The sequence below is a fragment of the Rhamphochromis longiceps genome, linkage group LG12, assembly GCF_057381845.1.
Source record: "Rhamphochromis longiceps isolate RC_006_pf linkage group LG12, R_longiceps_female_GT1.1, whole genome shotgun sequence".
NCBI lineage: Eukaryota > Metazoa > Chordata > Actinopteri > Cichliformes > Cichlidae > Rhamphochromis > Rhamphochromis longiceps.
The window spans coordinates 44,642,032-44,656,085 of NC_140568.1; the positions used below are offsets into that span (position 1 = coordinate 44,642,032).

At 40.2% G+C, this 14,054-nt stretch overlaps 1 protein-coding gene across 3 annotated transcripts in view; it reads right to left on the bottom strand.

Annotated features, from left to right (window-relative positions):
- LOC146658104 (GTPase IMAP family member 8-like) overlaps positions 1-10,309 on the bottom strand; it is a 32,227-nt gene extending 21,918 nt beyond the window's left edge. Inside the window, exons 1-2 of one of the 3 annotated variants that reach the window (XM_085426523.1) lie at positions 10,206-10,309; positions 4,754-4,813 (exon numbers count right to left, since the gene is read on the bottom strand). The gene's annotated coding sequence lies outside the window, so the exon portion shown is untranslated. The remainder of the gene's footprint in view (positions 1-4,753; positions 4,814-10,205) is intronic. The other 2 variants (XM_085426524.1, XM_085426525.1) reach the window with 2 other exon arrangements.
- Positions 10,310-14,054: the final 3,745 nt, after the last annotated feature.

Sequence of the window (14,054 nt, forward strand, 5' to 3'; positions counted from 1 at the left end):
AATAAATTCTATATGCATTTAGGGTGGGTTTTTTAACTTTTCACTATTCACTTTACGCCTTTTTCACAATGTTGTTTCTTTCTCCTACAGCGTCTGTTACAATTACATAGGCATGACCAATTATTCAAAGTAGGCGATGACGTCATTTGGCGACTTTTAGGACAGCCAATAGCAATTTTCCTTACTGAGGAGTTGGCAACACTGTTCACTTCAGAGAGACAGCTCTAAGAGCTGTTTCGTTTGTGACCGACCCATCACTACTTCATTAGGGTTGATATCTAAGAAATCTTTCAGCTGGAGCTTAAGCAGGCTAAGAAAAGTAGAATTAGTTAACAGGGATGTATTCAAGTGCCACCTAGGAGCCCTAGTCTTACTGTTAGGCAGGTCAACACTGCATTATAAAGCTGAGTGATCAAGATCGGCTAATTAGAAATAGATGTATCCGCCAGAGATGAATAAGATTGAGATCTTTTATGAGTGCATTTAACAGAGAAGATGAGAGATTAGATGTTGCATCTGGATTAGATTTATCAATAACAGGGTTGATGATGGCATTGAAGTCACCTCCCAACACTAAGGAACAATCATTGTGTTCTAATAGTATGCTGGCAATATAGATTAAAAAAAGTCTCTATCTGGCTAATTTGAATAGTATACGGATACAAATGCTAATTTGTGATTTAAAATACTGCAGTGCCAGCTGGTCATTTTCATCATTTGTGGTATACCTGATGGCAAAGTCAAATTTCCCCTTCAGCAAGATACAAACACCTTTGGTTTTATTTGGTGCACAGGATGAAGCTATTAATTTGTAATGTTTGTTTTGAAAACAAATATTGTCTAAGATGTGTTTCTTGAATTAGAGCAATGGCAGCCTTTTTACAGTAAAGGTACTCAAGAACGCTTAATGGCTGAGATAAGACCATTACCATTAAATTATAGAATAGTCAATGGTAGCATCGATGTCGCAAATATCCAATATTGGTCCCAATATAAAGATAACCAGAGAGGCACATTGTTGTGTAGATAAGATCGGGGCGATCGTGGCTCAAGAGTTGGGTGTTCGTCTTGTAATTGGAAGGTTGCCGGTTCAAGCCCCTGCTCGGACAGTCGCTGTCGTTGTGTCCTTGGGCAAGACACTTCACCTACCGCCTACTGGTGTTGGCCAGAGGGGCCGATGGTGCGATATGGCAGCCTCGCTTCTGTCAGTCTGCCGCAGGGCAGCTGTGGCTACAACCGTAGCTGCCTCCACCAGTGTGTGAATGTGAGAGTGAATGAATAGTGGTATTGTAAAAGCGCTTTGAGGGGTCCTGAAAAGCGTTATATAAATGCAATCCATTATTATTATTAAGATATACGGCTACTATATTCCTGCCAAGTACCATGATGATTTAGTGGAATTGTAGCATTACATAGGAATATATCTGTAAGGGAGGATCAGGAAAAGAAGAAACTATATACAAAAACTGGTGCAGACCGCACAGAAATCCCTCCATATGTGTGCAAGAACCCAAACTTCTGATTGATTCGTGACCAGTCCTTCCACTCCTACACATAACTACAGTGTCAGACGTGCACACATAGTCAACAAAAATTATGTGGGTGGGTATATCCTTCACCATCCCAACTGAGTAAAATTATCTTATGTAAAATGAAATTAAATGTGAGGATGTAAGACCAGCACTCACATTCACTCTTGGCAAGATTGTTCACATAACCTAATGGATATTGGTTCCTTGCGTGGCTGTTACGCATTCAGCCGCTGGTCTGCGCACAGTTTTTGCTGCAATTCACCTGCCTGCCTCCCTGCCCAGTTCTCCGCCTGCTACAGATCTATTTTTGGATTTGCCCAGCTCACCTCACCCGGGCCACCTTTCCCTCTAAGCTTCACCTCCACCCGCTATAAGTAGGACTGATTGCATATTGCTGCACAATCACGAAAACCTTGTCTAGTCCACTATCAACACCTGTTCTCCCTATCACGGTGACTCTGAGGTCTCTGCCTCATTACTTCACTTGCCTACAGCTTCAAGGTTCCTTCAAGGTTCCTACTCTGGATAATACCTAGTGTCTGGTCCCCTGTTCCTCGTGCTTGACAGCCCTAAGACTCCCTCATAGGAGCCCTCACTTCCCTGTTGTGACTTTGAGCCCGAGTCCTAGCTCATGTGGTGACTCATAGTACTGTTCATAGTGTTTTCCTTTAGTGCTACTGATAGTGTCTCTCAGCGTTGTCTCATAGATTAAAGAGAATTTCTCGTGATTCATTTGTTCATGCAAAGTGACGTGCTACCTTGTAAATTAGTTATTTACCTCATATCTGATTTTTAGGCTCTTGCCTTTAGTTCATGTTTCATTCGCTAAGATTGTTTTGTTTGCATCACTTCTTTTTGTCACACCTAACCTCCTGTAAAAAAACCTCACTTAATTCTACGCCATCAAGCCTCAAGTTTCGTCTGCACTTGAGTCCACTCAAGTCATTTCTGACCGCACAGCTGTCACACTGGGACATGTGATCACATCAGATGGTATCTCTCTACAAAGGATTGTAGTAATCCAATACATTCAACAACAAAAAGAAAACACACAAAAAAAAACCCACAGAAATGTTTTTGACATGATATTATAATGCTCCTGGCGGAGACTCAATTATACTGCGCAAGCAGCTCCACTGTCAACAAGGATACATGAGAATGGACTGATTGCAGAAATGGTGGCAGGGACCATTCAAGGTACTACTAACAGCCCAGACAGAGGTAACCCAAAGAAATAAAAAACAAAATGTCACGTTAGCACTGAGGAACACAACAATAATGTACAATATACTGTGCCCTTTCAACCTACATCTACACTGGAACATGAGTACATTCCCAGCCACACTGAAGCACATCTTGGTTGGTTGTAGGACTAGCCTTACTCAGGGCAGATACACATGGAGACACAACCAGATCCTCAGGTGTCTAGCCGAGCAAGTTGAGCGCAAAAGAAAATCCATCAATGCTCAACCTTTCACGAACCAAGAGGAGCGTCGGCTTTCATCAACATTTGTCCGGAAGGGAGACAAGCCAAGGACAAGCCCCTCAACTCCCGACCTGATTGGTTGGAAGGTTGCCTGGGATTGAACTTGGATCAGAGGCTAATTTTTCCCGCAGAGATCGTAACAACTTCTCTGCAACCTGACCTCGTCCTTTGGTCTAACCCCCAAAAACGTGTGTACATCATTGAGCTGACAGTACCATGGGAGCATGCAATTGAGGAAGCACTTGAGCAAAAGAAGCCGCGGTATGCCAACTTGGAAGCTGAGGCAGAAGACAGAGGCTGGAAGATCAAGGTGCGCCCGGTGGAAGTGGGGTGCAGGGACTTTGTTGCTAGTACAACAGCAAAACTGCTTAGAGAGATTGGGATCAGAGGACAGGTGCAACGGCAGGCTATAAGAGAACTAGCTAACACTGCTGAGAGGACCAGTCACTGGCTGTGTCTGAAGAGGGCAGCTAAGGCTGCAAGACACACGCCCAGGACTGATCAACCTGTGGTGGGCCTGCCTCAGTAGATGGGTCAAAAGGGTAGAATACCTAACATTAGAAATTCGGCTGTTTGACTGATACAGCTGTCTCATGGCCTCCTGGGGACTGTGCAGTTAACCTCATGGTAGTGAAACGTAAAGGAGGAATGAAAGAAAAAAGAAAAGGAAAAATATTCTGCTTTTCTCCCCTCTGCTCATCTTCCCTTTTCTGGGAGGCAGTGGGGAGGTGGAGCGTATAGCAGGATCCGGCGGGGAGGTGCGGGAAGCCAGATCGGGCGCCCTCCTTCCGGCTTTTCTCTCTGCTCTCTCCTATCTTGTCCCTTTTGTCTTACTTCTCTCTACCACCTTTTCTATCCCTTTGAAGAATCCATAAAGTTGAAGTTGAAGAGGTAAGTATTACTTCTCAGTTGCAGTGAATAGATAGAAAATAAATTGTGGAAAACTAAACAGAAGAAAGTAGAAGAGAAACAATTTAACAAAAACCAGTGACACACCTCCAGGGCCTGATCAACCCTGGTAGGGCCTCCTTGGATCAGGGTGTCTACTGATAACGTCGGAAACACCCGATGAATCCAAGGTCCACTACTGATGATGTGTCCAAATTTTAATATGATAATCTAGATCAGATCTCTAATCCCTAACCCTAACAAAGCAACAAAATAAATAAAACAAAATGGCAGATTAGCCTGGGTAAAAGACCAAAACCCTCTGTGAAGTTGAGGCACACAACAATGGGACCTGCTGGTAAATTTTCTGGGCTGCCTTTTCTCATAATAGCCATCCCTCAAGATATTCTCCACTTAAAGCAATGCATTATCAGGGATTGTAACATCTAGTCCTTTTACTGAATCATTAATTACTTAATTTTAAATATCCCACATGTGGCAATATGATTATTGAACATTTTATAGCAAATATATCATATTCATAAAATCAGACATATGAGCTCCTAATGCTTCACAGCAAGCTCTCTAATTTAAGTAGAATTAACTCAACTATATCAATAAAAACGCAAAGGTTTGTGTTTTAAAAATGTTCCAGTTCTGATTATACCCTGAATGAGGTGCATGCATGTCTATTAGAATGCTTTTATACTCTGATTATAAATTATGCTTAAATTAGGATAAAGGCACTATCTGGAATATGCCGTTAACTTGACCCATTGGATTAAAACAGCAATGCTGTTTTGTCTTTAATCATTTATTTTAACTACTGTATGATCAATAGACTCACAGTTAGGACGTGGTCTCTCCGGGCTGCTCTTGCACTTCCGAGCATTTACACAATCTTTCTCTGTAGCAATACAGAAACAATATACATTCGTTATTTTTTTAATTCAAATTCTGTATCCCACAACAAGTTTCAGCAATGAGCAAAAAGAGAGAAAAAAGAGACAGATAAACTGATTCAGCACATCTTTAAATCACTGACATCAAAACACTGTAGCAAAGTAAATAACTGATCACTGCTTTACGGACAGCTGTAGGTTTGAATTCCAAGTCAACCTATTTATAAAGGAAATAACAAGCACTATTAAACCATTTGCTCCATAATGTAGTGATTTACACAATTGCCCAACAAGCCAAAGATTCCAGGTCGTGTGTCCTTAAAAGACACACAACATTTGGGTGGGTGGTTGCATCAGCAAACACATCCCCTGTAAAAACAACAACAACAAAAAACCCAAAACTGTCTAATTAAATATGTGGCACTGCCTCCTGTGGAACCGTTGTTAATGAGGCTACAGCTGCTTCATATGCTGCACCGATGTATACTATTAAAGTACAGGAGGTTTTGTTCATCTAGATGCTTCTTCTTAAATGGGAAAACGTGATGAGTAATTCACTGAACTATTTGAACTAATAAACTACCTCTGGCAGCTCTAAATCTGTGTATGGTGGACTCCGTTATAGAAAACAGACTAGCCTATTTAATCATATTTACCTCTGTTCAACCTCATGAACCTTGTCAATATTTTGTGTCTTTTGGGTTAGATTTAAATCTTGTTAAATAGAAACAAGAATATAATTACTGATGAATAACTTTCATAGCATTCCACAAATCTGCCATATCTCCTTCAAATAATGTTGTAAGCTGAAGTTATTCAGTCAAATCACCTTTAAGACTCACAAATCTAATTTAAGATCTGGAGAGAAAGTTCTATTGTGCAAAATATATTCACATGAAAAAAAGTGCACCTTGCCTATATGGTTGGCTTTATCAACACATTTGAATCACTGTGAAAGAATCTCTATGATAATGATTTACAAACAAATCATAAACTGACATTTGTAACATCATATAAAAAAGATTAATCACACGTGATGTGTACAACTGTTTGACCACAGTCACAGTGGACATGTTTTCCATAGGAGAAGATCCCCATAACTAGAACCCCACAACTTCTGTAACAAATTATAGAGTACCCATAGCCAGTGTTTAAAAGTTGTACTGGAAGTCAGTTATTCAACAGAGTAAAATGTTTTAATAAATAAGCAAAACTGCCAAGGAATTTCCTTGGCAGTTTTGCTTATTGCTTTGAAGGAATGGATGAGAAAGAAATAAAATGCAGAACTTTAGTGAATGGCCAAGTCAAGTTCATCTGGATAAAATTTAAATGTTGTAGAGCAGTACATGCAGGAAATAAAACAACTTCCATCTTGTGTTGGAAGAGTTGTCAAAAATGTAATGACTTCATGAAATTAAAAAGACAGTGACAGCTAATGGTTCCTACTGGTGTACTTTCTTTTTCCATAAATCTGTGATGACTTAACTTATGTAAGAACCAAGTCAAAGAGGAAAGAGGATTAAATATTTGCTTTTCCAACTATGTAAAAAATAAATAAATAAAAATTATATATGTGTGTGTATGTATGTATGTATGTATGTATGTATGTATGTGGATAGTGTAAGAAGAGTTTGTTTTGCCAACACTAATTAATCCTAACAAGACTCACCATGTGCTGCCATTATTTCAACCAGGAAACTGGCTCAGCTGGAGAGAAGAATAAAAAGGCTTTAGATTATCTAATAGTAACTGCCAATATTCCTGCTATTGCCAAAAGCTGTGATTTTTGAAGAAAGAAAAATTTACTTACTTCTCAGTGTTTCACCTGTGTCTTTTGAGATCATGTAAGGTTGGGCTGTAATTAGGCACACAGAAACATCTGTTTTAAAGGCACAGAAACATAATGTTATTTGTCTAACATATATACATATACATACATAAATACATATATGCATATCTAAGTACATTGTGGGTGTCACCCCAAATCCAGCATACTGAGACTGTACGCTAAGAGAAAGGAAGGACGTCGAGGACTGGTGAGTTTCAGAACCACTGTGCAAGATGAGACAGCAAACATCTATGAGTAAGTAAAGTAAAACCTTTTTTATATAGCACCTTTCTAGACAAAAGATCACAAAGTGCTTCACACAACGATAAGAAAGCATAAAACAAAACAGACAACACATCAGGAAGATGGCTTTAACTGACAGTGTGCTCAGTGAATACCTCAGGCAGCAGAAACCCAAGAAAGAGGAGGAGCAAAGGAGGAACCATGATGGAAGGACAGGCCCCTGCATGGTCCAGAAGGCTGGACTGAAAGGCAGCACAGAGGCACTAATTATGGAGGTAACAAACTCTAAGAACAAGAGCCATACAGGCGGGGTTCTATTACACCAGGCACACATGCATCCAGCTGGGGAATACTCTTCATCCCAGCTACCAGTGGTTACACCAGCAGGCAACGCATTGGTGACTAGAACACTATACACTATATTGCCAAAAGTATTTGCTTGTCTGCCTTCACACACATATATGAACTTGAGTGACACCCCATTCTTAATCCATAGGGTTTAATATAATGTTAGTCCACCCTTTGCAGCTACAACAGCTTCAACTCTTCTGGGAAAGCTTTCCACAACGTTTAGAATTGTGTTTCTGGGACTTTTTGACCATTGTTCCAGAAGTGCGTTAGTGAGGTCAGACACTGATGTTGTACAAGAAGGCCCAGCTCGCAGTTTCCACTCTAATTCATCCCAGAGGTGGTGTGTTGGGTTGAGGTCAGAACTCTGTGTAAGCCAGACAAGTTCTTCCACATCAAACTTGCTCATCCATGTTTTGATGGGCCTTTTTTTGTGCATTTATGTACAGTCATGTTGGAACAGAAAGGGGCCGTCCTCAAACTGTTCTCAAAAAGTTGGGAGTCTGAAATTGGCCAAAATGTCTTGGTATGCTAAAGCATTCAAATCAAATCAAATCACTTTTATTGTGATTAACTTCCAGTGAAAGTGAGCTCGTTCACTGGAAGTCAGGGGACGAGCCCAACTCCTAAAAGAGCAACCCAATTATAATTCCCCCTGCACTAAACTTTACTCTTCGTACATTGCAGTCAGACAAGTACCATTCACCTTGCAACCGCCAAACACAGACTCATCCATCGGATTGCCAAATGGAGAAGCGTGATTCATCACTCCACAGAACATGTCTCCATTTCCCTGGAGTCCAGTGGTAACATGCTTTACACCATCCAACAGCATCCAACACTTTGCATTGTGTTTCGTGTTGTGAAGCTCAGTTTGAGCTCTTGGTCATGGAAACTTATTCCATGAAGCTCTTTATGCACTGCTCTTGAGCTACACACACCAAGTTTGGGTGTGTGTAGCTATTGATTCTGTAAAAAGCTGACAACCTCTGCACACTATGGGCCTCGGCATGCCCTGAAACTACTGTAATTTTACGTGGCCTACCTGTTTCTGGCTGAGTTGCTGTTGACTGTGAAATATTTAGTAGTGAGGAAATTTCATGACTGAACGTGTTGCACAGGTGGCATCCTATCCAATTACCCTGCTGGAATTCACTGAGCTCCTAAGAGAATGACCCATTCTTTCAGAAATGTGTGTAGAAGCAGTCTACATGCCTAACTTCTTCATTTTATACACCTGTGGCCATGAAAGTGATTGGAACACCCAAATTCAATGATTTGTCTGGGTAAAAAACCATCCTCTAACACAGAAATAAATCCTAGTGCAAACAGCAGGGTTATAGTGCTAGGCATTCCATCCATGCTTGTACACACACACATACACACAAAGTCAACAAGATGTTATAAAGCCAATGCAGCTTCTATTTTCCCCTTATTCATTGATGATGATTTCATATAGCTGAGCAATATGTTAGACAGTTATCAAATGTGGATCCCCACACTGCTCTTATAATAACTGAAGATTAGTCTTTTGTTATTTTTTAGTTGAACACAATGTTTTTGTGTTTGATTTTCAGCTCAAAGAAGTGAGGATGATGGAGAGAGAGACAGAGGGCACTGTACAAGTGCAGGAAGAACAAAAACGCAAATAGACAGACAGTAAGGAAAAGCAATTGTTTTTTCACCAAATAATTTTTCATGCAATTAATGGATGCTTTGTGTGCTTTCCAGTAGCATGTAGAAATAATTTCAGAGGGCATTTTCAACAGAATATTCTCATTTTACCGGTAGAATTGAACAGAATTCATATCACTCTAAAGGATGGCTGCAACTAGATTACTACAAACTTTGTAATACTACAGAGTCTCAACTCTTGGAATGAGGTACATGATGCTGCACAATAAAAAGCAGCTTTCTTATCAGTTCATGTCCATATAAATGGAATGGCAGTGTAATTTTGTACTATTCTTACTGAATTATACTACTTGTGTTTGATGATCTAGTGGACAGCCTCTATGTGGCTAAGAGACTGAAACATTCTCGTGCATGTTTTCTTTTCATCTCTTTTAGCACAAAATGTTATTTAACTTACTTTGGAAAATTCTGGTCAAGATGACCGAGTCTTTATCTCAGATTTGATACTAAAGTGTCCACCCTAACACCAGTGTTTTATATTAAAACTGTGATCATTCATTTTGAATTATTCTTAGACAGTGCAGAAGGCTATCCAACCAAATCTCCTGAATGTAACCTTGTAATATGTATGCAATTTAATTTGGGTTTGCAAATGTGAAAAGTTGACTGCATTTGCAAGTAGCATTTTCTGTTAATATTAATTACAATGGGCCCCATATTTATGACCATAACCCAAAAGGTTTTATCCTAAAATCGCATCTGCCGAAAACTATTACTTATCATTTCTTAACTGACCAAGCCACTGATCAGACAGCAGCACCACAAGGCTATAATGCTGACATCACTGGCTGAGAGTTTATGGAAGACACAGTGAGGCAGGGTTGACAAATAGATTTGAAAGGTAATAGAACTGAATGGCAGAAGACGCAACCATTTTTGGTTTATCTGGACTAGAGTAAGTCCATGTAAATAAATAGATAACGAAATCCTACAGAAGTGGGTCGTAACCTAAATTTCAGGAATGTATTCAGTAACTTCTTCCTGTATGTATTCTCAGACAGAAGTCTAAAATGGCGGAATCAGCGTAGGCAATATTAACATTGAATTTTTTTTTTAAATAAACAATAAAAACACCGTTAAAGTCGCATATAAACAAACTGATTGTAACCTGTAATTCACCAAGATTCTCTCATTTATATACAACCAAATGTCAATAAACAGCTTTGCTTCTTGATAGCTGCCTTCCGTGTTTAAACTTTCACCAGTGGCGATAGCAGTCCCAATAAATCAATAGTTGAAATATGCGTGTGTTATCCTGACAGTTTAGACAATGTTTCACTTACACAAAGTTATACCCGCTTGATCAAAAACTCTCCTCTTCGTGCTGTCTTCAACAGTTTTAATCGTCCAAATCACCACGAAAACACCGCGGAAGTGAAAGTTTCCAAGGGAAATCTGACACGAATGATATAGACACGCCTTTAACTTTCTGTCCATCCAGTTTTCAATAAATGACGTACTTACGGTACATTTTGATTCATGCAATGCGCATGTAGACGTGTTTTAACATTTACGGCAATATCTTTGAATTTTATTGTATAAAATGTCACTTCATAGCAGTCTGGACGTTAGCTAATCACTTCGGCCAGTCCTACAAATCTGAATACGATTCCCATGAATCAGTGTAGTTTACTGAGACACTGAGCTCAGGTAGAGTGAACGAAAACGGTTGTCCCTGTGATCACTACTGAAACCTTTACTGGGAAAACGCTGGACGAGTCCGTCATCACAGCAACAAACTCCAACGAGAAGAAAAGCACTTATTTGCTGCTCCATCCCCCACCATTTGTTTAAAGAAAAGAAATCTACAGTGAGCTCCAGAAGTTGTATTAAAATATGTAAATAAACTGCAAACTTAGTCTGATACATGTTTAAATTATACACCTTGTTGAAGGCTAGTGGAAGGATACCTGGAGTAAACAGTGGTGAGTCTAAAGGGGGGCAGAGTATATTTATTTTAAGGCTGTCATGGCGTTTTTCACATTAAATATAAAACAATCTAAAATATTTTATAAATTAAATTGCATGAATATTTAAAAATATACAAATAAAAACTTTTTTCACGAGCCAATAAAAAATGGATCTGGGCCAATAAACTCTGAGCCACTGATTTGAGTATTTTTTTCATTGGACACTGAATTATTGTTAATACTAATAATGGCTATACCATCAAACATCTGTTTTCAGCAGCACAAAAACTTGCATCATAGAAAGCCTTCCAAAAAGATGAAGTGATTGACCATCTTGCCAAGACCTTATTGGCTGTGGTCCAAAGAGAACACCAAAGTCTTCAATCTTCAAAACACAAAGGCCCAAACTTTATTTATTCATGTCACCCTCAAAGACAGCACATGCTATTGATGCACCATCGAGAGTATTCAGTCTGTCTGTGGTTCTGTCAGCCATCCAGGACCTCTACAGGTAGACAGGCCTGAAGATCCTCTCTGGTTCCATCCACCACAGCCGCACACTTCACAGAAGCATCAACAGCAGCAGATGGAGGAAGAATTTCTAGCCACAAGCCATCACTGAGCTGCTGAAATATTGGACTGTTTACACCAGGGATGGGCAGCTCCAGGCCTCGAGGGCCTGCAGCTTTTAGATCTCACCCTGGATCAACACAAATGGATCAAATGATTAGTTCATTGCCAGGCCTCTGGAGAGCTTCAAGACATGTTGAGGAGTCATTTAGCCGTTTAAATCAGCTGTGATGGATCAAGGATCATCTAAAACCTGCAGGACACCGGCCCTCGAGGCCTGGAGTTGCCCACCCCTGGTTTACACAATCACTGTACACACTGTGTGTATGTACCACTACCTCTGCACTACAGCTGCTACAGTATTTTTTAGGAATCTGTATTTATTTATTCTTATTCTTTATTCATATATGTTATTTTTATTTATATAGTTTATCTTATTTTTTTATCTAAGTCTTACTTATGTGCAGTTTTCTGTGTGCAATATTGAGGAGGCTGAGTATTTCATTGCTGGCAGTGATGTGCCATTGTTGCCTGTTTATGACAAACAACAACTTGAAACTTGATCTCTCAGATAATGGAGAGGATGTAGTGACTCATCTGTGAAATAACATTTGTGCAAAATCAAATAACACTTAGGTGCATTTTTCTAAATGTTAAATAAAGAATAGAAAACACCTTCAGCTTCTGTGGCAAATTAATTATCTCAACATCAGGCTGTCTGTCCTCTGCTGCTGAACATGATCAAATATATTAGCATACACACAGGTGGGAGCAGTGGCGGTCCTAGCCTGTTTGGTTTGGTGCCCCGGGCGAACACTCCCTCTGAAACACACAGACATATGAAGAGAGAGACAGAGTATGCATAGTATGCAAACAGGCATCATAATTCGTCACACAATGAGAACAGGACAAATCAACAACTGACAATGTAACATAATGTATTGTTTGGAGTTTAGTCTGTTACTGTTACTGTTTTTACCATTTCTTCTTGGTGAAACTGTAACCCACAGAGTTTCATCAGGGATTAACAAAGTATTCTGATTCTGATTGGTTCAGGATGACCTGCCATCATCCAATCACACATCTGCTTACCTGCATCTTTTGCTCGTTTCTCTTCTTTTCTCTTTTTTCTAAACTGAGCACCTGATGGCTTTGAACTTTTCTTGTCCATCTTCCATTGGTTTTAATTTTGCACTCCAGTATGAACACAAATCCCCCAACGAGGATCACCACAACATAACCTAACACACCTACACCTTAGTTCACAGATTCACTTTGTCTAAGGTTTATTTCTGGGATTTCACACAACCCAGGATTCAAATCATGAATACATGATGGGCTTGGATTTAAAACATTATGAATGAAATGTGCTCTATTTGGAAGCAGCCGGCCCCTCCCCTTTCGATGGTGTGTGAAACTTTAAATCATCAAACTGTAAATTATAAATTTTAAATTGTTATTGATCCTTTACCCCGAGTCCTAAAGTGTAGATTTATTTTCTTACTCTTCTTATATTTATTGTTTGTTTACTGCTGTAACTGCAGCCTCGTCGTCTCGTCTCTATATGCTGGACTGTCTGTAGCGGAGATGACAATAAAGTTTACTTTGACTTCAGCACCGCGCAGGCGCACCGAGGGCTCTCGAGCTCACTTTTGGCGTATAGAATTTTGAAAAAACATCGGTGCAAATTATAAGTTTGTATCATGATGTCTGGTGTTTTTGTGTTTGTTGGTTTGTTTTTATTTTGTTTTATTTTGTGAGTTGGTTATTAGACGCCGCCCCGCCCTCTCCTCCCTGCGCCGCAAGCAGCAGGGGCACCTCGCAAACGGAGGGCGCCCTTACTCCCAGCAAATGGGCGATAGAAAACCGATCGGTGCCTGTGACATTCCCAATATGCGCTGGCTGATGTCGGGCAGCATGAGTACGAGCAAAAAACAGTTCAACAAGTTCAAGTTTTTATTTTTACAGGTAACAATGGCATATTACTACCAGCAGTTAAATTCTTAGGCTCAGAGACCCTCAATATTGCACACGAGTAACACATACTGAATTGACTGGTATGAGTGTGGATGCTTCTGTGCCACATGATGAGTGTGTGGCTGTGGTCACAGAGGATCCTCAGGCAAAAAAAAAATTAAAGGTGTCTGTGAAGAAAGCTGCCAGTTTGAGAGCAGGACTGGGATGTTATCTGGTCTGTGTGTTTCTGTGTGTGTTACTGTAAGTGACTAAAAGTGAACAAAGTGTCGGCAGTAAAAAAAAAGAGTGTAGAGTAGTTTATGTTTCTGCTGTGGAAATGGTCTGGAGTTAAAAAGCAGAGTGGCTTTGGGGACAAAGGTGGCGCTCCTCCTCCTCAGTCCTGCAGGAAATGCAGCAGAGGCGCCGCCCAGAGGGGAGCAATTGAAATGCAGGGTGAACAATGTGAGAGGGGTCACCACCATCTCTTTGGTTTTGCTCACGTTCAGTTAAAGTGTGGAGCTGTCACATCACAAACTCCTGCAGAGCGTGGTGCTGTGAGGGCCTGACAGCAGTGACAGAACTGTGTCGTCAGCATATTTCACCAGGTGACAGTTGGGCTTTTTCACTAAGCTTCTGCTTAGAGTGAGTCTGTACAGTAACCCGTGGTATGATGTCATGAGTGTATTTACTGATGCA